Raw genomic sequence first — 27,248 nt, 5'->3', positions numbered from 1 at the left:
ACAGCTACGAACCCAATCACCATTAATATGGATAATTAAATGTCGATCGGTTTTCATTGCAAAGAAAACGTTTATTAACACGAAATTGTCGAGCCTGTTGGTCTAGTGAAGGCAGCGTCAGGCTACCACATTTTTGTTACTGCGCAGGAGAGGGACTGACTGCACGGCGCCTGTTGAACGATCACCACCGCAAACTTCGTGCAAGTCAGTGTGGTTTTATCTTAACTTCCCTGTTCTACCGATGGAGGTGTCGTCCTCATCGTATCAAATGGTATACAATCTGTTATCCACCAATGAGCGACTGTTTCGTATTAGTGTCATGGGTCAGTGAAGTCGCTGTCCACAGAACATCGATTTTTCTGTCATGGTCACGAAGCGAAGTGGCACTGCCTTAAAAATACAATTGGCATTTCTAATTCGATCTGTTGAGACTGCCTTTTCGGCTAATATTCTATTGGCTCCAGACCACTGCTACTTTCCGAAGGCAAAGTCAAATACCATTGCACTATTGTTGGGCCTCTATATCCATTACATTGTAGATTAGTGGTTCCCAACAGGTGGTCCGCGGACCCCCAGGGGTCCGCGAGCTATGCCAGAGGGATCCGCAAGATGCTATTAGATTTAAAAAATATATTAAACATCTTTCGTATGATAACAGATTTTTTTGTCTTGGCGGTCTCCTGCATCAGCAGTTTTAAGCTCAATATTTTTTCAACAATGAATATGTCAATGTTTTTCCGAAGCACCAAAAATAGAAAACTATAAAAAGACTCTTGATTTGGCTTTTTTAGGTACTTGATGCTGTGATGTGACAAGGCACCAATCATGCTGGATGAGGGGGTCCTCGAGAAAATTTTGTTGGGAACCCCTGGTATACACGGAGGGAGCGATAGGGATCCACTCGTTTCCACCAATACACAGCCACTGCATATAGGAAGCGTTTGCGCCTGCCACGATATCGCGACTTATTCGTCAATATGTTCAACCTTGTAATTCGTCGTCAAGGTATCAGTTGCGTAAATCAGTCTTCATGGTAGTCTCCTCTTGGTCCGTTTCCAGGTGAATTGGCAAACGTTTATTTCATTTTCGTACCCCGTTGGTCTCGTTTTCTTAATTAATTAATTAATTAATAATAATAATAATAAAAGAAATTGTTACAGGCAAGGATTGAAAAGAATTTTTTAAAGTGGCATAAACCATGCATGATTAACTCCGATTTTGTCTCATTCTCTATTGAGTAGCTGGTTGTTATGTCTAACAACGCCCGCATCTCGTGGTCGTGCGGTAGCGTTCTCGCTTCCCACGCCCGGGTTCCCGGGTTCGATTCCCGGCGGGGTCAGGGATTTTCTCTGCCTCGTGATGGCTGGGTGTTGTGTGATGTCTTTAGGTTAGTTAGGTTTAAGTAGTTCTAGGGGACTGATGACCATCGATGTTAAGTCCCATAGTGCTCAGAGCCATTTGTACCATTTTTGTCTAACAACAATAAATAAAAGCAGGCCAGTATCATGTGAGCGACTAGCACAGTGACAGGCGGGGACCTCTGGATTCGACCCCTGCGCATCTTGTCTCCACCCAACCTGAGCTGACTATATCTGCTGAATCGAATCCAAGTCGGACCAAGAAAATTTTCAGTGTGCCTTTTATATGTATGACCTTTACCTATCAATGATATGGAGAGACGCCAGGGATGATATGCAGTTCGGATTCCACGTTAAACTGTAGGTTCCCTTACCCTGGATTGGTAACTGGGGTAGGTTAGGGACTCGCAAGGCGTCGAATTTGAGGACTTGCACTCGAACCTAGAGCCATACATAATTATTATTAACGTGAAATCTTGTGTGCCTATTCACAGAACGGCCTCAAATTAGTCTACTGCATTATTCTGTTTAATGTTAAGTATTATAGTCTGGAGAGTAAAACACGAAAAACAACCAGCAGCGATTGAGTAGCGCTGCTGCATGGCTGTAGCACACACACAGCGCAGCACATGAAGCGAGAAAGGGCAAGTCGGTCGTCTGGCAGTGAAAATGTGACTAATGGTGTTTGTCGATCTGACAACGGCTAGAGGACGCTGGAGCTGGTAATTTTTTAATCCCAGGGCATAGCAAGTTACAGTGGATATCGTCGATTTAGGAAAACGGAAACTTTAACTGCAGACCGTTCTGCGAAAATGTCTTGAGAGACATATTGTACCAGGTTGTCTTTGTCTTGCAATCGATTAGTCTACAACCTGGCTAACTACTATCCCAGCAGCGACTAAGAAGCGCTGCAGTATGACAGTATATTGGTTGACTCAGGTAGGGCAAGGAAGGCGTGGGGAGAAAAGTTTACAGAAATTTCGGAGTCTGTTACTGTAATATACTATAATTTCTGTAAACATTTTCTCCCCACGCCTTCCTTCCCTACCTGAGTCAACCGATATACTGTCATGCTGCAGCGCTTCTTAGTCGCCGCTCGGATAGTAGTTAGCCGGCCAGGGTGGCCGAGCGGTTCTAGGGGCTACAGTCTGGAACCGCGCGACCGCTACGGTCGCAGGTTCGAATCCTGCCTCGGGCATGGATGTGTGTGATGTCCTTAGGTTAGTTAGGTTTAAGTAGTTCTAGGTTCTAGGGGACTGATGACCTCAGAAGTTAAGTCCCATAGTGCTCAGAGCCATTTGAACCATTTTTGATAATAGTTATTCCTTGGGATTGGCTGTCATAATTAACACATTTCCTTAAGTCGACTTAACCTGTGCATCACACTAGACTAATCTGGGCCCATATTATCAAATAGGTACTTCGTATTCCACTTTTGAAACCCTTTTTTCTTCTTGGGCATTAAGCCGCTTCAGATGTATTAATTGTTTTATTGTCAGATCACAGCCGATTTCGTGGCACTGAAAATCATATCCTCAGGTGATATGTAACTAAGTCATAAGAGCTAAGTAGCCTTGAGCATTGAACTCAATATTCGCTGTTAGACCAAACTAAAGAATCAAAACCAGTCAGGCATAGGGATCAAAGTGCAAATTGATCAGTTGAGGCATAAATGCAGTCTCTGAGCGTTCTCGGAACATGGGAGTCGAATGATCAATATTTCAGAATACGCGGACACTTCCCATGATCCGGAAATGCACATAGACTGGACAAGTGTCTCCACCATCCATTTTCGACTTGGTTCTCTATGTCCGGCTGATTTCGATTCTACATCTACATAGATACTCCGCATGCCACCGTACGGTGCGTGGCGGAGGGTACCCTGTACCAATATTAGCCATTTCCTTCCCTGTTCTAATTGCAAATAGAGCGAGGGAAAACGACTGTCTATATGCCTCCGTACCTCGTATCTTATCTTCGTGGTCCTTATGTGCAGTGTATCTTGGCGGCAGTAGAATCGTTCGACAGTCAGCTTCAAATGCCGCTTCTCTAAATTTTCTCAGTAGTGTTTCCCGAAAAGAACGTCGCCTTCCTTCCATGGATTCCAATTTCAGTCTCGAAGCATCTCCATAGCAGTTACGTGTTGTTCTGACCTGCTGATAACAAATCTGACAGCCGGTCTCTGAATTGCTTCGATGTCGTCCTTCAGTCCGACCTGGTGTGGATCCCAAACACTCGAGCAGTTCTCAAGAATAGGTCGCATCAGCACCTATATGCGGTCTCCTTTACAGGTGAACTACTCCTTCCTAAAATTCTCCCAAAGAATCGAAGTCGATCATTCGCCTTCCCTACGACAGTTGTCACACGCTCGTTCCGTCTCATATCACTCTGCAACGTTACGCCCAGATATTTAAACGACTTGACTGTGTCAAGCAGGACACTAGTAATACGGTAACGGAACATTACAGGTTTTTTCTTCCTACTCATTGTCATTAACTTACATTTTTCCGCGTTAGGGCTAGTTACCATTATCACACCAACTGGAAATTTTGTCTAAGTCGTCTTGTATCTTCCTACAGTCACTCAATTTCGACGCCTTACCATACACTATGGCATCATCAGCAAACAACCGCAGATTGCTGCCCACCACGTCAGCCAAATCATTTACGTATATAGAGAACAACAGCAGTCCTGTCACACTTCCCTGGGGCTCTCCTGACGATACCCTTGTCTCTGATGAGCACTCGCCGTCGAGTTAAGAAGTCTTCGAGCCACTCACATATCTGTAAACGTATTCCATATGCTCGTACCTTCGTTAACAGCATGTAGCAGGATACCGTGTCAAATCCTTTCCGGAAGTCTAGGAGTATGGAATCTGCCTGTTACCCTTCATCTGTAATTCTCAGTATATCACGTGAGGTAAGAGCAAGCTGAGCTTCGTACGTGCGATGCTTTCTAAAACCATGCTGATTCGTGGACGTAAGCTTCTCAGTCTCAAGAAAGGTTATTGTATTCGAACTGAGAATATGTTCAAAGATTCTGCAGAAAACAGAAGTTAGGGACATTGGTCTGTAATTTTTCGGGTCCATTGTTTTACCCTTCTTATGTAGTGGAGTCATCTGCGCTTTTTTTACAGTCGCTTGAAACTTTGTGCTGTACCAGAGATTCCCGATAAATACAAGCTAGGTAATGGGCCAATACCGTAGAATACTCTTTGTAAAACCGAACTGGGATTCCATCCTCACCTGGTGATTTATTTGATTATAAATCTTTCAGTTGTTTCTCTACGCCTGGGATACTTATTACTATGTCGTCCATACGGGAGTCCGTTCAATGGTCGAATGACAGTATGTTTGTACGGTTGTCCTGTGTGAACGATTTCCTGAATATGAATTTTAAAACTTCGACTTTCGTTCTGCTATCTTCAACTGCCACACCAGACTGGTCAACAAGGGACTGAATGGAAAACCTTAGTGATTTTACGTAAGAGCAGAATTTTCTCGGGTTCTCTGCCAGATCTTTTGCTATTATGACTCAATTATATGTCGTTGTGAGACCAAAACACTAAACCGCTAAATGGTGATACGTCTATGAAGTCAAAGTTGAGTGTGACAGCAAAATCATCTGGTCGCGTACAACAAGTGTAGGTGAAACGATGTTAATTGTTGGATGTTTTTCCAGCCACCTGATTCTGCTGCGGCAGTTGTAGAGTCATTGAAAGAAAGTCTAAGGTCAATAGCGCTTTAAAACCCAGATCATGTAGTACTATACTAGTTGGAGGTGACTTTGGCCTACCGATTATAGATTGGGATGTCTATGGATTTATTGCGCGAGGTACGGACAGACAGTTCAAAATGGCTCTGAGCACTATGGGACTTAACATCAATGGTCATCAGTCCCCTAGAACTTAGAACTACTTAAACCTAACTAACCTAAGGACATCACACAACACTCAACCATCACGAGGCAGAGAAAATCCTTGACCCCGCCGGGAATCGAACCCGGGAACCCGGGCGTGGGAAGCGAGAACGCTACCGCACGACCACGAGATGCGGGCACGGACAGACAGTCGTGCGAAATACTTTTCAACACGTTTTCTGAAAACTATCTTGAGCAGTTAGCTCGGCAGCCCACAAGTAATGGAAATATCTTAGACCTCGTAGCTACAAATAGGCCGGACCTTATCGACAATGTCAATATGGAAACGGGGATTAGCGGTCATGATATCATTATAGCAACTATGATCATGAAAGTTAATAAATCAGTCATGAAGGCTAAGAGAATGTTCTCTCCTAGATAAAGCGCACAAGCAGTTGTTAGCATCTCACTTACACAGTGAACTGACATCACTTAGTTTCAGTAAAATGGATGTAGAGGAATTATGGGTAAAGTTTAAGCGGACTGTAAATCGTGGTCTGGAGAGTTGTGTGCCAGTAAGTGGAATGTAAAAGACCCACCATGGTTTAATGTTGAGGAGACAAAGGCTGTTTCACTCTCGGTTCAAAAAGGAACGCTCAAATGACCAGCAGGGAAGGTTAGCAGAGATTCGTGGGTCTGTGGAAAGAGCTATGCGCGAGACATACGACAACTATCACATTCTAACATTCGTTGTTGGGATCCATGTTCAGGGCGATTTGGCTATTATGACTGAGTTATATGTCACCTGAGGATGTTTTGTGTCACGAAACCATTTGCGACCTCATCACAAATAGATGAAATCAGGTGCAGCGGTTTCTTAGTCCTCAAGATGAGTACTCACAGCTGTGGTAGCCCTGTCTACAAGGTTTGCAATAACCATTTTGTTTGTAACGAGAAACAACTCAATCTTTTACGTTGATAATAGCTGTCGCTGAAACTGAAGAACTAATATTTCCTTTGGATGATTATATTTACGTATAGGAAAACCAGAATTGCAAGCTCAAGAGTAAAGGCGCCAGATGAAAAAGGAGGGACATCCAGTATATCAAGATGGTCTTCAGAGTTTTTATTTCGGTATTGTTTGCCCCCATGATTTTCAATTTTATCTCAAACAAGATTTCATTACTACATGATCGGTGGAAGAGCACAGAGACACTGAATGGCTAAAATAATTATATTCTCATTTACCACAGTTCATACGGCTAAAACTGAATAACAAATTATTTTAAAATATAGAGATGTGTGTGGTCTACTATCTACCAACATCATTTATCACTAAAACTGTGCATTTGTATACAATTCATGTATGAGGGTTACCAAATGTAGGATTATAGAAGCACAAGCCACTGAAGAAACAATACCACGCACTAGATAGTTACGGCTGGCAGATTCCCAAGACTTTTATATGAGGAATTATCTGGCAAGAACCTATACACTTGGTTGAAATACTGTATGTTAATACTTGGAGTGCTTATAGCCATATTTCTCAAAATACCCTCTCCATACATTTTAATGTGACTAACTGTTAAAAGCGCGAATAACCACATTTTGCAGCGCAGGCTTCAGCGAGACGTGCAGGTAGGGTCAATGAAATTCCGGAAGGTATTGACAGAGATGTGGAGCCGTGCTGACACCAGTGGCGTGGTCAGCTGTGCTAGGTTTCTCGGTTGAGGATCCATGGCGCAAACAGCCAGATGGAAGTGGGACCGCATATTCTCGACTGTGTTTAAATCTGGGGAGTTTGATGCCCAGAAGAGTATGATAAACTCATTCTGGTGCTCTTCGAAACACGCACGTGTACTGTGAGCTGTGTGGCACGTCACATTGTCCTTCTGGTACATGCCATCGTACTGAGGGAAAACGAGCTGCATGCAGGGGTGGACAGGGTCCTCAAGAACAGACGCATATTTGTATTGATTCACTGTGCCTTCCAGAATGTCGAAACCACCCAGGGGTTGCCAAGAAACCATTCCTCAGACCATAAAGTTCTCTCATTGTTTACTTTCAGACCTTACACGCCGAACACGCCAACGGCCTTATGTCCGGTGGAGCATAAGTACGTGATTCAGAGGAAAGGGCCAGATGCCGCCACTGAGTGGACGTCCAGTTTAGGTACTGGCGTGGGTATTCCAGCCTTCGTGTCCAATGAGCAGCAGTCAGCCTGGGTGTACGAACCAGAGGCCTGCTGCGAACTCCGTTACGCTGCAACATTTGCTGAACGGTCGGCGAGGAGACACTATTGATAGCCCCTTGTTTCATCTACACTCATGCTCATAAATTAAGGATAATTGCAGAATGTGGTGCCACACAACGCGGCCCTACACAAAACTGGCGCTAATAGCATAGGCACATAGGGAACACACACGACACAGATCTGTAGGTCCACGGTATTGGCGATAACTTGAGAAAACCGTCCCGAAACACATGTGCTACAAAACGCCACTGTTTCCTGCGCAGGTATCCCAACATCAATATGGGATGTGATCACCATGCACACGTACAAAGGCCGCACAACGGGTTGGCATACTCCGGATCAGATGGTCGAGCAGCTGCTGGGGTATAGCCTCCCATTTTTGCACCAGTGCCTGTCGGAGCTCCTGAAGTGTCCTAGGAGTTTGAAGACGTGCAGCGATGCGTCGACCGAGAGCATCCCAGACGTGCTCGATGGGGTTTAGGTACGGAGAACAGGCAGGCCACTCCATTCGCCTGATATCTTCTGTTTCAAGGTACTCCTCCACGATGGCAACTCGGTGGGGCCGTGCGTTATCATCCATCAGGAGGAAGGTGGAACCCACTGCACCCCTGAAAAGGAGGACATACTGGTGCAAAATGACTTCCCGATACACCTGACCTGTTACAGTTCCTCTCTCAAAGGCATGTAGGGGTGTACGTGCACCAATCATAATCCCACCTCACACCATTAAACCACGACCTCCATACAGGTCCTTTTCAAGGGCATTAAGGGGTTGGTATCTGGTTCCTGGTACACGCCAGATGAAAACCCGGCGAGAATCACTGTTCAAACTATACCTGGACTCGTCCGTGAACATAACCTGGGATCACTGTTCCAATGACCATGTACAGTGTTCTTGACACCAGCCTTTACGAGCTCTCCTGTGACCAGCGGTCAGTGGAATGCGCCTTCCAGGTCTCCAGGCGGATAAACCAAGTCTGTTCAGTCGTCTGTAGACTGTGTGTTTGGAGACAACTCTTCCAGTGCTCGCAGTAAGGTCCCGAGCAAGGCTACCTACAGTACCCCGTGGCCGTCTGCTGGCACTGATGATGAAATGTCGGTCTCATTGTGGTGCTTTAGACTGAGGACGTCCCGCACTGTAGCGCCTGGACACATTTCCTGTCTGCTGGAGTCGTTGCCATAATCTTGAGATCACACTTTGTGCCACACGTAGGGCCCGTGCTACGACCTGCTGTGTTTGACCAGCCTCCAGTTGCCCTAGTATTCTACCCCTCATAACGTCATCAGTATGTGTTCTTTGAGCCATTTTCAACACACAGTCACCCTTAGCACGTCTGAAAACGTCTCCACACTTACTCGCTGCACTGTACTCTGACATGCAACAGCACACCTTTGCGTGTGTGGACTGCTGCCAGCGGCACTGTGCGACGACCGCAGTCAAATGCACCGCTTGGTCATCCCCCGAGGTGATTTAAACCCGCAAACCGCCCACCACACCGCTTTTTCAACATGTATCAGCATTATTCTTAATTTATGAGCATGAGTGTAGACGGTCAGTTGCTCTGCTGCTGCACGTCTATTCTCCCGTGAACATCTCCACAACCGCCGTCCAACCCTGACATCTATGGCCCGAGGTGCATCACAGTTGCTTTGGCGCCGGTTTTCGGATCGGGCCATTTTGCCATGCACACTGCTCTTTGTCCATGGCAGCAAGCGAACAGTTTGCAAACTTAGCTGTTTCGGAAACGCTTCCGCCCTTGGCCTCGAAGCCAACGATCATGCCCTTCTGGACGTCAGATAAACCCCTCCGTTTCCCCCTTACGACATCGATTGCACTGTTTTCCGCATCCCCCCGACACGATTAATATCCCCTCCACTGCTAGTGCTGCCAACAGCCGGCTGTGGGTAGTTATTGCAAGATGATGTGTAACATTTGCAACCTTTTTCTCGGTTTCAAGTAGTGCAGTACATGACCTAAGTTCATGGCTTGTAGAAAATAAACTAACGCTAAATGACAGTAAGACTCAGTTTTTACAGTTTCTAACACACAATTCAACAAAACCTGACGTTTTAATTTCACAGAACGGGCATATGATTAGTGAAACTGAACACTTCAAATTTCTAGGTGTCCATGTAGATAGTAAGCTGTCGTGTAAAGCCCACGTTCAGGATCTTGTTCAAAGACTTAATACTGCCATTTTTACTATTCGAACAGTATCTGAAGTGAGTGATCGTTCGACACGAAAACTAGTCTACTTTGCTCATTTCCATTCGCTTATGTCCTATGACATTGTATTTTGGAGTAACTCTTCCCATTCTAAAAGGATATTTTTAGCTCAGAAACGGGCGGTTCGAGCAATAAGTGGTGTAAGTTCACGAACCTCTTGTCGACCCATGTTCACGAGTCTGGGTATTTTGACATTGGCTTCTCAGTATATATATTCCTTACTGTCATTTCTTGTTAACAACATTATCTTATTCCCAAGAATAAGCAGCTTTCACTCAGTTATTACTCGGCAGAAATAAAACCTGCATTTGGATCGGACTTCCTTACCTCTTGTGCAGAAGGGTGTGCAGTATACTGCTGCATCCATTTTCAATAAGCTACCATTCGAATTCAAATATCTTAGCAGCAATCCACGCGCTTTCAAATCGAAACTGAAGAGTTTCCACATGGGTCACTCCTTCTCTTCTGTCGGGGAGTTCCTTGAAAAATTAAGCTGATTCTTATCGTATTGTTGATTGCGTTTACTTAATGTTATGGATTGACTTTTTTCGGATTCATGGACATTAATTTTTATCTGTTATTACTTTTGTGTTGTAATTTCGTGTACTGACACGTTCCATGACCTTGGAGATTTGCTCCTCAATTTGGTCCTACGGAACATGACCTGTAAATAAAATTAAAAAAAAAATAGGCGGAGTTCACATTAATGTGACTTGACCGTACAGAAGTTGCTGTGTTGTCGTAAGTTGGCCAGCCGGTGTGGCCGAGCGGTTCTAGGCGCTTCAGTCTGGAACAGCGCAACCGCTACGGTCGCAGGTTCGAATCCTGCCTCGGGCATGGATGTGTGTGATGTCCTTAGGTTAGTTAGGTTTAAGTAGTTTTAAGTTCTAGGGGACTGATGACCTCAGATGTTACGTCCTATAATGCTCAGAGCCATTTGAACCATTTTGTCGTACGTTCTTCACTTATTAGTCAGCGAAATTCGAATGTGTCGTTTCAGCGAAGTGATTGAAACACATCGGTATGGAACAGTACTTGAACGTTACAAGGCGAACAGATGTGGATACTACATCGTTTTTGGTGTAACTGCACTGCGCAAGGCGAACCGGTGTACATGCTACATCGCTTTTTGTGTACCTCTACGGTATTAGTCTAACTTCAAAAGGAACACTGATCACAGTATCAAATGATGAAGTATCAATTTTGTAACCAGACTGTCGTCTCACAAATGTTAACACGTGATCTAAACGGTGAGATTGGTTGGTTAGTTGGTGTGGGGGACGTTACCGAACAGCGAGGTCGTCGATCCCATCGGATTAGAGAAGGACGGGGAAGGAAGTCGGCCGTTCCCTGAAGCGACTTAGGGAAATCACGGAAAACGTAAATCAGGATGGCCGGACACGGGTTTGAACCATCGTTCTCGCGAATGCGAGTCCAGTGTGCTAAACGGTGAGAGAGGATCCCTGGTAACTAGCAGTGCTATTGTCAGCTTTCAACCGTGAAGTGAAAACGACAGTCGCAGCACTGATGCGAAAAACTTATGGACGAAAGTAAGTTTCGGGTAATGTCACTGACAAGTCACATAAGTCGCTGAAACTTTTACCAAAAGTAAGAAAGAACTGCTATGAATGGTACACAGGCAACTGACAGAAATCCGCAGTAAGACGAACAAAAGGGAACACAGGGTCACAATAACATTGAGTGTACCGTGAGTGTGCCGTGTTCAAAGAACTAGGAGATTATGCCTCCGCACACCGTAACACCTGGACCAGCAAAACAGTCATGTTCGACAATGCTCCACGTATCCTCATATGATGATAGGTGGGAACACGTAATGCACCCCTCCTAGGAACATTAACAAATACGATCATTTTGTTGGTTCACGTGTTGTGGTGTGGGAAGGCATGATGTTGCATGGGCGTACGAGTATTAATCTCTAAACCTTTCAACACGATGCACTCACCTGTCAATGTTATAATGATACTGTACTCCTTCCTCATGTCCGTCTTTTCAGAGGTCCATTCGGCCGTGACTTCATTTTTAACTACAACAATGTGCGATCACATCGAACGGCGCCAGTGTAGGAGCACTTGGAACGAGAGCATATTGAGCGAAGGGACTAGCCTGTCCGTTCCTCCGTCTTAAATCCGATCAAGCACATGTGGAATAAATTGGGGAGATGTATTGCAGCAACGGCCAGTCAGCGGACGAATGGAATGCCCTATCACAGAACACCTTACCAGCCTTGCAGCCGGCATGGGGCCACATTGCAGGACATGCACTGCCGTCCGTGGTGGTCACCCACCTTGTTCAGAACTATGTTACGCATTTGTCATGTCCATGGAACCATCATAAATCCCGATGACTTCAGTGTAGTTATTGTGTTTGAATAAAAGTCTCATTTCTCTTCATAAAACTGCGAATTTCTTGGTTCAAATGACTCTGAGCACTATGGGACTTAGCTGGCCATAGTGGCCGAGCGGTTCTAGGCGCTTCAGTCTACGGTCGCAGGTTCGAATCCTGCCTCGGGCATGGATGTGTGTGCTGTCCTTAGGTTAGTTAGGTTTAAGTAGTTCTAAGTTCTAGGCGACTGATGACCTAAGAAGTTAAGTCGCATAGTGCTCAGAGCCATTTGAACCATTATGGGACTTAACATCTGAGGTCATCAGTCCCCTAGAACTTAGAACTACTTAAACCTAAAAACCTAAGGACATCACACACATCCATGCCCGAGGCAGGATTCGAACCTGCGACGGTAGCAGTCGCGCGGTTCCGGGCTGAAGCGCCTAGAACCGCTCGGCCACAACGGCCGGCCTGCGTATTTTCTCAGTTACTTTCTGTACTGTACTGTAACAGTTCTTTCTACGTATAGTCCAAGTTTCCGGGAGCTTTGTTACTTGTCAGTGACACACCATGCGCCATTAAGGTTTGCACAACAGAGTATATTAGTAAACCACTATCCCGGAACACGGTACCAGTTGCAAGTTGCCTATTTTCGGCTTCCAGGGACAACAAAAATTTTATCTTCAACATATTGCGTAATTATTGACCACGTCTAAAAATTTAAAATGCTTTCATACTCTGCTCATGAAGAGGGACAATCTTGTGTTAAAAATTTGACACAATAGGACAGGTATTACAATCAGAAACTGTGTGTTTGTCCTGAGACAGTGAAAACGATGGTATGCAAATATCCGGATTATATTCACCCATTATTTGAGAATCAAAGCACTTAGCGACTTCTAACAAACTTTAAGCTTTCAAAACCTTTCCTAAACTATTTCTCATTTCCATGCTTAAAGTCAAATAATAAACACATTAACTCATTTATAAAGTAATCATATTATTGGAGCTGTTTTATATGTAGGAATTTGATTCTTTAAGAAATCGTGTGTTTCTGATAGCTGCCTATTATAACACTGCGGCAGCACTGAGACGGTACCATAAACGCGTAAACAAAATCGCGTATTAACTGGAATTTGCTATGGAACACGCACGAAACAGACGTACCAGACCCGCATTAACTATCAGGGACCTTCTCTTGCCATACCGACTACAGCACTGTATCTCGGTGCAGAAAGTCGGTCGTAAATAACGGAGTGAAGACGGATGATGAAATATCGATCATGAAATGTGACCTGCGGTTTGTCGTTTTCCGAGCATACAACAAAGGGTGTGTAGAAATGTGTTAGAAACTGTAGGGATTTATTCTTGACATCAAAACTTTAGATGAAGTTCATATGAACATCGGTCCGAAAATCCTTCATTAGGGAGGTATGAAAGGAATTCCTTGGTTGGGTATTTTACTTCAGATGTGTAGTTTTACTCATTTCTTTGTTTACAGTTGACCATGACTTTTTTTTGTCCGATTGTTCTGTTTTAGTTTAGCTTCTATCACAGCACATAACAACGATGAATTGCATGTACGGCCTACAAATGTACATTCGGTTGCAAAACGTAAACTTCATGCCACACTTTACCCTGAAGGGCAGATAGTTTGTTCAAGAACGTTTGCACAAATCCACCAACGCTTGCGAGAGACGGGGGCATTTGAGAAGAGAGTTGCAGATGGTAGGAGATTACGTGATGTACGAATGCCTCATCTTGAAGAATGGGTTTTTCGTACTTCCCAGTGATAAAGACGGCACTCCAGCTTTGGAAAAAGAGTGGCATATATGAAATCACTTGTAATTGTGGCTAATTCTATATAGGTCAGCCTGGCAGAGCAATACGCACCAGCTTGAAGGAACATCACAGAAGTTGGAAACTTAGAAAAGGAGAGTCTACTTTTGCAGACCACCCGCTTTAAGAAGACCATAGTTACAAGGTGAAACATGAAGTATTACATCATATCCATAAGGGAAGGAAGATGAACTATGTTGAAATAATGGAAAGTTAATAAATATTTGTCCATCAGCCTACGCTTAGTACTGAATGACCAGACTCCAGTTCCCTTATTCGCCACTTCTAACCGCAGATACGACTCATAAACCCATCCAGGCCATGTTGTGAATTACCCCCTCTTGTTCTGGTCCCATTCATTTTTATTTCAGTTACTGTATTTTATCTTGTTGTATCAAAAATTTTACTTTGTATGATCACAGCTGCTTCGCTTACCTGCTTAATCTCACTAGTACATCTCATCTGTTTGTAATTTAGGACCTATTAAAGACAAGATTATTTTGTTCAGCCACACCGTTGGAACATGTCACCAAAATTTATTTCTCAATTTACTTTCTTCATGAACAATTGTTGAAATTTGTATATAGTTCATTAGCTAATGTGTCACATATTTTATATTAGTGAAATATTCTTACATGCCGCGCATTTACGCAGAAATAATTCCCTTTGTTTTGCTCCTAAACTTAACGTTAACATATCCATCTCTGAAAATGGAGATGCACTAGTTTAAAATCTTTGCTCCAAAAAACTTTCGCTGCACCACTTTGGTTGGTTGTTTGGGGAAGGAGACCAGACAGCGTGGTCATCGGTCTCGGGAAGGATGTGGAAGGAAGGCGGCCGTGCCCTTTCAGAGGAACCATCCCGGCATTTGCCTGGAGTGATTTAGGGAAATCACGGAAAACCTAAATCAGGATGGCCGGACGCGGGATTGAACCGTCGTCCTCCCGAATGCGAGTCCAGTGTCTAACCACTGCGCCACCTCGCGCGGTGCACCACTTTCTTATCTTTCTACCTGACGACGGAATAACAGCCGAAAATTGATTTGTGAAATACAAAATAAATGTTGTAGAATATTATACTAATTTTGCGTGTGTTTACGTAATGAGATAATCAAACACTGATCGCTTTGTTCGGCCTCCGTGCATAATCGTTGGCTTCCAAACTAATACTGCTGCGTGATTATCGCTGTGATGGCACAGTGTGTGCACTGAAAGGATTTTGGATAAGTTCCAGTGTCCGATTCCACTTGTCAGTTATGAGCAATGACACATCAGTATCAAGGACGCTGCATAGAAGCAATCTCTGAAAGGAGCGAATGATTTTCGTAAACAAAGACTGTAACTCTGACTCGGCGAACTCGATGCGAGCACGCGCCTGTTACTCGCTCGTGTGCATCGAACCTTCGGCCCCGGAACAAATTCCATGTGGAAGCAAAATGAATGTACTCTCAAAAACACACGTTTTGAGCCGTAATTTGTTGGCGTGGCGTGTCGGGAAAGGGATGCCATTCATATTGGTGCGTTATCCTATAATTTCTGACGTCACGTTTTGACTTTAACGCTAGGAGTGTTGCTGTAGAGTCATGAAGAGGTGGCCCGCGAACTTAAGTCAGTATGTGATCAAGCGCTCGGGCCACCAAAGGTAGCCTACGCCTGCTCTAGCATTGGTACGACGGTGAGTCAAATGAAAACCTTAAATATTTTTTTAAATATTATTTATTGTGCAGAGGTGGTACAAAGCTGTATCACTTTTCAAAGTGCATAAATTCCTTTAGAAAAAAATTCTTTTGGTAGTCCGCGCAAACACTCATGCACCGCGTGGCGTACCTCTTCATCAGAACGGAACTTCTTTCCTCCCATTGCGTCTTTGAGTGGTCCAAACATATGGAAATCACTTGGGGCAAGGTCTGGTGAGTATGGTGGATGAGGAAGACACTCAAAATGCAGGTCTGTGATTGTTGCAACTGTTGTACGGGCAGTGTGGGACCTTGTATTGCCATGTTGCAAAAGGACACCTGCTGACAGCAGTCCAGGTCGTTTTGATTTGATTGCAGACCGCAGATGATTTTTTAGGAGATCTGTGTATGACGCACTGGTGACAGTGGTCTCTCTAGGCATGTAATGCTCCAAAATGACGCCTGTTTCGTCCCAAAAGAGAGTTAGCATAACCTTCCCTGCTGATGGTTCTGTTCGAAACTTCTTTGGTTTTGGTGACGAGGAATGCCGTCATTCCTTTCTCGCTCTCTTCGGTTCCGGTTGGCGGAAGTGAACCCAGGTTTCGTCCCCAGTAATGATTCTTGCAAGGAAGCCATCACCTTCTCGTTCAAAGAGCCGAAGAAATTCTTCACAAGCATCAACACGTCTTTCTCTCATTTCAGGGTCAGCTGCCGTGACACCCATCTTGCAGATGCTTTGTGAAGCTGCAGCACATCATGCAAAAGGTGGTGTACTGACCCATGACTAATCTGTAAACATGCTTCAGTGTCATTCATTGTTACTCGGTGGTTTTCCTTCGCTATGGCTTTAACTGCTGCAATGTTCTGTGGAGTCACAACTCGTTGTGCCTGACCTGGACGAGGAACAACTTCCACTGAAGTCACACCATTTACGAACTTCCTACTCCATTCGTAGACTTGCTGCTGCGACAAATATGCATTACCCTACTGAACCTTCATTCGTCGACGAATTTCAATAGGTTTCACTCCTTCACTACACAAAAACCGAATAACAGAACGCTGTTCTTCGCTGGTGCAAGTCACAAGTGGGGCAGCCATCTTTATACTGATACTGCGACGGTATATGTGCATCTGCACTATGCTGCTACCTACATGCCATTCTGCACGCTGTTTGTAGCACGATTACCAACTTACAGGATAACGGCGGCAATTTCGATCTGTTATTACAAATTTACGGTTTCCATTTGACTCACCCTCGTACTATTTCATTATCACATCTGCTGTAGTTCTTTTCTGGACATTTGAAGTGTGGGAGGTTTGCAAGGGATTTTACTCCAAGTTTCATAGGAAGCATATTCCAATACAGGGGCTCTTGTTTAGCGCTCCAAGCGCTGAGGGATAAGGAGGGAACAGAAGAGGAAAGTGAAGGCTGTACCCGCACGGCGCTACAGAAAAGCAATCGCCTCGTCAGACACTAAGATTTTCGTTGTGCACTAGGAATGCTATGGCGTCTACGCACTTGCCAAAAGAAAAAAGGAGAAGCCGTATTTTTCAATGCAGATCGAGAATGAATTTACTTTTCACATCGCTTAAAGGCCATGAAAAGTGCTTATTATGCCATCGCCCTCTCAAGAGTTGGAGAAGCACGGATTTGAACGTCATTACAACGCCAGCCACAAGGGAAATATCGTTTGGCGACAGAAGTGGCGGTCAAGATAAAGTAATCCTGTGAAAAATTAGCTTCAGTTTCATGAAGTGGACCATTACCTGTAACTTAAGACCGTCATTTGTGTACCAGAGATGACTGACTGTGTTTCAGTAACTGAAACATTTTTTATGAGTTCTCAAAGACATTACAAGACACTGCGCGACTGAAAATGGATTTCGATTTAATTGTCTGACCCTTTTCGCCTTTGACTGCTAATGTACCACATTAGTTCAACCTTATACTTTCAACACATGCGTCCGAACGTTTTACTTTTTCTCCTGTTATGGAACTGACAAAACCCCATCAACATTAGCATTTAACAGATTTTAATCTGCGTAACTCCATAACTAGCACGAACCATAGTTCTAAACATATTACATTTTCTAAAATCCGAATGAGACAAATTTATAAACATCTCATCTTATGTTAAATGCCTGTATGTAAAGCTTTCTGTAGCTCTAGAATGAGATTTTCACTCTGCAGCGGAGTGTGCGCTGATATGAAACTTCCTGGCAGATTAAAACTGTTTGCCCGACCGAGATTCGAACTCGGGACATTTGCCTTTCGCGGGCAAGTGGTCTACCAACTGAGCTACCGAAGCACGACTCACGCCCGGTACTCACAGCTTTACTTCTGCCAGTACCTCGTCTCCTACCTTCCAAACTTTACAGAAGCTCTCCTGCGAACCTTGCAGAACTAGCACTCCTGAAAGAAAGGATATTGCGGAGACATGGCTTAGCCACAGCCTGGGGGATGTTTCCAGAATGAGATTTTCACTCTGCAGCGGAGTGTGCGCTGATATGAAAATTCCTGGCAGATTAAAACTGTGTGCCCGACCGAGACTCGAACTCCTGCGAAGCAGGAGAGCTTCTGTAAAGTTTGGAAGGTAGGAGACGAGGTACTGGCAGAAGTAAAGCTGTGAGTACCGGGCGTGAGTCGTGCTTCGGTAGCTCAGTTGGTAGAGCACTTGCCCGCGAAAGGCAAAGGTCCCGAGTTCGAGTCTCGGTCGAGCACACAGTTTTAATCTGCCAGGAAGTTTCATTTCTGTAGCTCTGCTCGCTGTCTAATGTACTTATTTACTCAAATAATAAAAGAAGTTGCTGTGGCAGAAAAATAAGAAATTAAATATAAACACTGGTTACATCTACATCTACATCTATACTCCGCGAGCCACCTTACGGTGTGTGGCGGAGGGTACTTATTGTACCACTATCTGATCCCCCCTTCCCTGTTCCATTCACGAATTGTGCGTGGGAAGAACGACTGCTTGTAAGTCTCCGTATTTGCTCTAATTTCTCGGATCTTTTCGTTGTGATCATTACGCGAGATATATGTGGGCGGTAGTAATATGTTGCCCATCTCTTCCCGGAATGTGCTCTCTCGTAATTTCGATAATAAACCTCTCCGTATTGCGTAACGCCTTTCTTGAAGTGTCCGCCACTGGAGCTTGTTCAGCATCTCCGTAACGCTCTCGCGCTGACTAAATGTCCCCATGACGAATCGCGCTGCTTTTCGCTGGATCATGTCTATCTCTTCTATTAATCCAACCTGGTAAGGGTCCCATACTGATGAGCAATACTCAAGAATCGGACGAACAAGCCTTTTGTAAGCTACTTCTTTCGTCGATGAGTCACATTTTCTTAGAATTCTTCCTATGAATCTCAACCTGGCGCCTGCTTTTCCCACTATTTGTTTTATGTGATCATTCCACTTCAGATCGCTCCGGATAGTAACTCCTAAGTATTTTACGGTCGTTACCGCTTCCAATGATTTACCACCTATGGCATAATCGTACTGGAATGGATTTCTGCCCCTATGTATGCGCATTATATTACATTTATCTACGTTTAGGGAAAGCTGCCAGCTGTCGCACCATGCATTAATCCTCTGCAGGTCCTCCTGGAGTACGTACGAGTCTTCTGATGTTGCTACTTTCTTGTAGACAACCGTGTCATCTGCAAATAGCCTCACGGAGCTACCGATGTTGTCAACTAAGTCATTTATGTATATTGTAAACAGTAAAGGTCCTATCACGCTTCCCTGCGGTACTCCCGAAATTACCTCTACATCTGCAGATTTTGAACCGTTAAGAATGACATGTTGTGTTCTTTCTTCTAGGAAATCCTGAATCCAATCACAAACCTGGTCCGATATTCCGTAAGCTCGTATTTTTTTCACTAAACGTAAGTGCGGAACCGTATCAAATGCCTTCCTGAAGTCCAGGAATACGGCATCAATCTGCTCGCCAGTGTCTACGGCACTGTGAATTTCTTGGGCAAATAGGGCGAGCTGAGTTTCACATGATCTCTGTTTGCGGAATCCATGTTGGTTATGATGAAGGAGATTTGTATTATCTAAGAACGTCATAATACGAGAACACAAAACATGTTCCATTATTCTACAACAGATTGACGTAACCGAAATAGGCCTATAATTATTCGCATCTGATTTATGACCCTTCTTGAAAATGGGAACGACCTGCGCTTTCTTCCAGTCACTAGGTACTTTACGTTCTTCCAGCGATCTACGATAAATTGCTGATAGAAAGGGGGCAAGTTCTTTAGCATAATCACTGTAGAATCTTAAGGGTATCTCGTCTGGTCCGGATGCTTTTCCGCTACTAAGTGATAGCAGTTGTTTTTCAATTCCGATATCGTTTATTTCAATATTTTCCATTTTGGCGTCCGTGCGACGGCTGAAGTCAGGGACCGTGTTACGATTTTCCGCAGTGAAACAGTCTCGGAACACTGAATTCAGTATTTCTGCCTTTCTTCGGTCGTCCTCTGTTTCGGTGCCATCGTGGTCAACGAGTGACTGAATAGGGGATTTAGATCCGCTTACCGATTTTACATATGACCAAAACTTTTTAGGGTTCTTGTTTAGATTGTTTGCCAATGTTTTATGTTCGAATTCGTTGAATGCTTCTCTCATTGCTCTCTTTACGCTCTTTTTCGCTTCGTTCAGCTTTTACTTATCAGCTATGATTCGACTACTCTTAAACCTATGATGAAGCTTTCTTTGTTTCCGTAGTACCTTTCGTACATGATTGTTATACCACGGTGGATCTTTCCCCTCGCTTTGGACCTTAGTCGGTACGAACTTATCTAAGGCGTACTGGACGATGTTCCTGAATTTTTTCCATTTTTGTTCCACATCCTCTTCCTCAGAAATGAACGTTTGATGGTGGTCACTCAGATATTCTGCGATTTGTGCCCTATCACTCTTGTTAAGCAAATATATTTTTCTTCCTTTCTTGGCATTTCTTATTACACTTGTAGTCATTGATGCAACCACTGACTTATGATCACTGATACCCTCTTCTACATTCACGGAGTCGAAAAGTTCCGGTCCATTTGTTGCTATGAGGTCTAAAACGTTAGCTTCACGAGTTGGTTCTCTAACTATCTGCTCGAAGTAATTCTCGGACAAGGCAGTCAGGATAATGTCACAAGAGTCTCTGTCCCTGGCTCCAGTTCTGATTGTGTGACTATCCCATTCTATACCTGGTAGATTGAAGTCTCCCCCTATTACAATAGTATGATCACGAAACTTCTTCACGACGTTCTGCAGGTTCTTTCTGAGACGCTCAACTACTACGGTTGCTGATGCAGGTGGTCTATAGAAGCATCCGACTATCATATCTGACCCACCTTTGATACTTAACTTAACCCAGATTATGTCACATTCGCATTCGCTAATAACTTCACTGGATATTATTGAATTCTTTACTGCTATAAATACTCCTCCACCATTGGCGTTTATCCTATCCTTGCGGTATATATTCCATTCTGTGTCTAGGATTTCGTTACTGTTCACTTCCGGTTTTAACCAACTTTCCGTTCCTAATACTATATGCGCACTATTTCCTTCAATAAGAGATACTAATTCAGGAACCTTGCCCTGGATACTCCTGCAGTTTACCAATATTACATTGACTTTTCCTGTTTTTGGTCTCTGAGGACGGACGTTCTTTATCAACGATGATAATGTCCTCTCTGGTAAGCCGTCAGGTATTTTATCGTTTCGCCCAAGGGGGGGTCCCTCTAACCTAAAAAACCCCCGTGTGCACGCCACACGTACTCTGCTACCCTAGTAGCTGCTTCCGGTGTGTAGTGCACGCCTGACCTGTCTAGGGGGGCCCTACAGTTCTCCACCCAATAACGGAGGTCGATGAATTTGCAACCATTATAGTCGCAGAGTCGTCTGAGCCTCTGGTTTAGACCCTCCACACGGCTCCAAACCAGAGGACCGCGATCGACTCTGGGCACTATGCTGCAGATATTAAGCTCAGCTTGCACTCCGCGTGCGATGCTGGTTGTCTTCACCAAATCAGCCAGCCGCCGGAAGGAACCAAGGATGGCCTCAGAACCCAAGCGGCAGGCGTCATTCGTTCCGACATGTGCTACTATCTGCAGCCGGTCACACCCAGTGCGTTCAATAGCTGCCGGAAGGGCCTCCTCCACATTACGGACGAGACCCCCCGGCAAGCACATCGAGTGCACACTGGCATTCTTCCCCGACCTACCCGCTATTTTCCTAAGGGGCTCCATAACCCGCCTAACGTTGGAGCTCCCTATAACTAATAGGCCCGCCCTCTGTGACTGTCGGGACCTTGCCGGAGAATCGGCCACTGGCCCAACAGGCGAGGCATCCTGTGGTGGCTCGGAAACGATGTCGTCACCACTAGGAAGCACCCCGTACCTGCTGGAAAGGGGTAAGGCAGCTGCCACGCGGCCAGATCCCACCTTCGCCTTTCGGCCAGGCACGGGCGAGCCCACCACTGTCCGCCATTCACCCTGGAGTGATGGCTGACCGGTAAGATGCTCACTGCCGGAAGACGCAGCGACATCAGGGGTTCCATGTGATTCCAAGGCCACCGAAGTAGGCATAGGTCTCACCACAGTTGCCCCAACGCCACTACGAGCCGACGCCTGCGCCTCGAGCTCGATGAGCCTAACAGACAAAGCCTCCACCTGCCCCCGAAGAGTGGCCAATTCTCCTTGCGTCCGCTCACAACAACCACAGTCCCTACACATGACTATGTTTACCCTACTCTATACGGTGACAAATTCCCAAGATAATCTTCTGATGAGCTACTCTGATAATCAAGAAACACTCACTGAAATACGAGACGCGAAAACTACGCTAGGTTTTCCCAGAAAAACTATTTAAAAGCTAAGCGCAGCAAATAAGTACAAAAACGCTTTATACAAACAGTACTCGCTGCTGCTGGTGCTCTCGCTCTGGCTGTCACAAGACAACTGCTGATTCAAGTGACTAGTGGCTAACGGCCGCGAAACAAACAAAAGACGGTTTTAGGGCGCTTTCTGTTCTAAACGATCAAGAAAACACTAAGAAATCTAACACGAAAACTACGTAAAGTTTTATCAAGAACTGTTAGTTACTATGCAGAGCAGATAAACACAAATAGAATCCCTTCCTTAGTGGAAGGTCGTAAACAAAATGCAAAATAAACGCTTTATACAAACAGTACTCGCTGCTGCTGGTGCTCTCGCTCTGGCTGTCACAAGACAAGTATGCCGCAGTATTCGCCTCATAGAAGTACTTGAATTGTTGCAAACACGTCTTCCTAAGTTTCCCCCGCGTGCTGCCTTCTTCCTATAGCCGTCTCACTCACACACCTGCTCGGTATAGCGCAGTGGTGGGGGAAGACGAACACTGAGTAGAGTCGGCTGCGCTCGCGGAGCGTGAGCGCGCTTCGGGAGCACACATCTTGGTCAGGCATGTTCTAACACCAAAGTCAAAAATGCGGCACTATAACTTGAGGAAGCTGTATTTCAGTGTGGCGTCAGACCCGTTGAGCCTGTGATGCAGTAAGCGATATTGCAATGCATTAGCCCCAGCATACGGACAGTGCATTCGAACGTCAACGTTGAGTGTGCCGAGTTCACTGTGCCTCGATTGGTGTAAGGAGAGTGAATATTGGACAATTGAACAGTGGAGAAACGTTGTTTGGAGTATCGAATCACGGTACACAATGTGGGGATCCGATGACAGGCTGTGTGTTTGGTGAATGCCTGGTGAACGTCATCTGCCAGCGTGTTTAGTGCCAACAGTCAAATTCTGAGGCGGTGGTGTTATAGTGTGGTCGTGTTTTTCATGGAGGGTACTTGCACCCCCTGTTGTTTTGCGTGGCACTATCACAGCACAGGCCTACGTTGATGTGTTAAGCACCTTCTTGCTTCCCTCTGTTGAAAAGCAATTCGGGGATGGCGATTGCATCTTTCAACACGATCGAGCACCTGTTCATAATGCACAGCCTGTGGCGGAGTGGTTCCACGACAATAACATCCCTGTAATGAACTGGCCTGCACATTGTCCTGACCTGAAAGCCGACTTCGTGCCAGGCCTCACCAAACGACATCGATACGTCTCCTCAGTGCAGCACTCCGTGAAGAATAGGCTGCCATTCCCCAAAAAACCTTCCAGCACCTGATTGAACGTATGTCTGCGACAGTGGAGGTTGTCATCAAGGCTAAAGGTGGGCCAACACCGCATTGAATTCGAGCATTACCGATGGAGGGCGCCACGAACTCGCAAGTCATTTTCAGCCAGGTGCCCGGATACTTTTGATCACATTGTGTATTTCGTCTCCCGACTCTGTACTGGAGGGAGATAGCATCATATGACGCAGGTGGCGTTCTTCCATCTCATCGGTTTACATTCAAACGTGCGTTCAGAATATTGGACATCCTAGATATTGCCGGCCGCGGTGGTCTAGCGGTTCTAGGCGCTCAGACCGGAACCGCGCGACTGCTACGGTCGCAGGTTCGAATCCTGCCTCGGGCATGGATGTGTGTGATGTCCTTAGGTTAGTTAGGTTTAAGTAGTTCTAAGTTCTAGGGGACTGATGACCACAGATGTTAAGTCCCATAGTGCTCAGATCCATTTGAACCATCCTAGATATTGCTCTGCGCGTCCGGAAGGACTCCTCAACGTGCTTTTTCCATGTCATGAAGTCAGAAATTCGTGAAGCGCAATTTCGACGGCTTCATTTGTTGTTCTCTGTACTTCACGTGTTCAGGAATGCTCCTAAACGTCAAGCTCGACGTTATGAGGTCACACATCTGGTCACGCTCGACGTCCACCATGTCCTGCGTGAGTTTGAGTTCAAAGTTCGCTGACGTCGTAGCTCTTCTGGACAAAAATGAGGGATATTTTTGAACGAGAAATGTTGCAAGGTAGGGATAGAGCACAGCTTGGATTATCGAAAGACCTATTCATTCATTCACGCACTGTTTTCCCAAATCTCATCATGGAGCTTTCAGGGACGTGGAACGAGCCAAAATAACGTATTACCAGAAATAAGTAGTCCCTGCAAGCTAGTTGTGTGATAAACAAGATCAACTGATTATGACCGATACCAATCTACTCACGCCCAATAGTATATGAGAGCAGTGGTACGGGATTGTTGGCTGGGAGACCCCAACTGGTTGTTCAGCCACCAAATCGCGAGGAGTTTTCTTACTCTGCACTCAATGGCTCCACGCAGTGTATAAGCGTTGTGAGCTGAATCTATTACCTGTAAGTGCCGGTAATGTTTCTTGTACGTGTTTCAGAAAGAAAGAGAGTGTACTGTGGTGTCACGTTAGTGTCGTGGAATGATGCGGGAAGGGAGAGTGTGAAACCCGTTGCCGGCACACGCCTAATACTTTCTAAAAGCACCAAAGGGACCGCTGGATTTAAGTACCAATCCGACTGTCAGATCCCCATCAACAGGGTCACAAACTCTCACTTCACGAGGCGCTGCCGAGAGGTCTATAAGGACGGTTTGGAAAGACTAGTTTTGTCATTCGTCGTTCCGTATCTGTTAATTGTAGGTGATTCTAACGAGTGTTTGTGTAGTGTGGTTTCATGTTTTTGAGTATGATTCATTTTGGAAACAACGTCTAGATTACTTTACATATGTTTCAAAAAAGCCACCGCTCCTTGTTTTAAATTGCACAGCTGCCAGTTTTAGCTGATACTCTGAACAAATAATTTACGCAGCTTCGCACAGAACACTATTAGCTGCAGAAGTAATGACAAAACACGATCAGTTTAATACAGGCAAATGAGCTAAGTGTAATTTTCTCCTTTAGGCCAAATATTCTGTCTTGCTGTAGCAGTGCCTACTGAGGAATATTGTTGTTGGTTTTTGGATATCTAGTGTTGTTAGTTGACGTCTGTCACGAACTTTTACAGCATTGCCGCAACTACTGGCAAGCTGCCCCTCGTGTGAACTGACGCTTCGTTGTGGCGCACAGGCCACGGAGGACGGTTCGCCAGTGACACTGAGAGCTGTAATTGCTGGGACTCGCAAAACTACCGCTCTCCTAATTTACTTCTGGTTTCGCAATAACCGCAGCTACCGTCACTGACATCACCAAAAAAATGTGACGGTGTTGATCAAAATGAACGGAACTCGAGGATCTGGATAAAGATCACTAAAGATGTCTTCTTAAAGGCTGCACACATACTTAGCACAACCATTAAGTAAACGATGAACTTCAATAAAATTCAGCAAACCGAAAATGAAAATATTACACTCCTGGAAATGGAAAAAAAACACATTGACACCGGTGTGTCAGACCCACCATACTTGCTCCGGACACTGCGAGAGGGCTGTACAAGCAATGATCACACGCACGGCACAGCGGACACACCAGGAACCGCGGTGTTGGCCGTCGAATGCTGCGCAGCATTTGTGCACCGCCGCCGTCAGTGTCAGCCAGTTTGCCGTGGCATACGGAGCTCCATCGCAGTCTTTAACACTGGTAGCATGCCGCGACAGCGTGGACGTGAACCGTATGTGCAGTTGACGGACTTTGAGCGAGGGCGTATAGTGGGCATGCGGGAGGCCGGGTGGACGTACCGCCGAATTGCTCAACACGTGGGGCGTGAGGTCTCCACAGTACATCGATGTTGTCGCCAGTGGTCGGCGGAAGGTGCACGTGCCCGTCGACCTGGGACCGGACCGCAGCGACGCACGGATGCACGCCAAGACCGTAGGATCCTACGCAGTGCCGTAGGGGACCGCACCGCCACTTCCCAGCAAATTAGGGACACTGTTGCTCCTGGGGTATCGGCGAGGACCATTCGCAACCGTCTCCATGAAGCTGGGCTACGGTCCCGCACACCGTTAGGCCGTCTTCCGCTCACGCCCCAACATCGTGCAGCCCGCCTCCAGTGGTGTCGCTACAGGCGTGAATGGAGGGACGAATGGAGACGTCTCGTCGTCAGCGATGAGAGTCGCTTCTGCCTTGGTGCCAATGATGGTCGTATGCGTGTTTGGCGCTGTGCAGGTGAGCGCCACAATCACGACTGCATACGACCGAGGCACACAGGGCCAACACCCGGCATCATGGTGTGGGGAGCGATATCCTACACTGGCCGTACACCACTGGTGATCGTCGAGGGGACACTGAATAGTGCACGGTACATCCAAACCGTCATCGAACCCATCGTTCTACCATTCCTAGACCGGCAAGGGAACTTGCTGTTCCAACAGGACAATACACGTCCGCATGTATTCCGTGCCACCCAACGTGCTCTAGAAGGTGTAAGTCAACTACCCTGGCCAGCAAGATCTCCGGATCTGTCCCCCATTGAGCATGTTTGGGACTGGATGAAGCGTCGTCTCACGCGGTCTGCACGTCCAGCACGAACGCTGGTCCAACTGAGGCGCCAGGTGGAAATGGCATGGCAAGCCGTTCCACAGGACTACATCCAGCATCTCCACGATCGTCTCCATGGGAGAATAGCAGCCTGCATTGCTGCGAAAGGTGGATATACACTGTACTAGTGCCGACATTGTGCATGCTCTGTTGCCTGTGTCTATGTGCCTGTGGTTCTGTCAGTGTGATCATGTGATGTATCTGACCCCAGGAATGTGTCAATAAAGTTTCCCCTTCCTGGGACAATGAATTCACGGTGTTCTTATTTCAATTTCCAGGAGTGTATGTACCATACTATAACTGATTGGT

General features: G+C 45.6%; 1 protein-coding gene across 1 annotated transcript in view; it reads right to left on the bottom strand.

Annotated features, from left to right (window-relative positions):
* Positions 1–27,248, bottom strand: part of LOC124622384 — a 226,377-nt gene that overhangs the window by 46,625 nt on the left and 152,504 nt on the right. The window lies entirely within an intron of this gene.

Source organism: Schistocerca americana, chromosome 7, assembly GCF_021461395.2.
Source record: "Schistocerca americana isolate TAMUIC-IGC-003095 chromosome 7, iqSchAmer2.1, whole genome shotgun sequence".
Classification (NCBI taxonomy): Eukaryota; Metazoa; Arthropoda; class Insecta; order Orthoptera; family Acrididae; genus Schistocerca; species Schistocerca americana.
The sequence above is the reverse complement of the archived record's forward strand: the minus strand, read 5'-3'. Positions and strand labels throughout refer to the sequence as shown.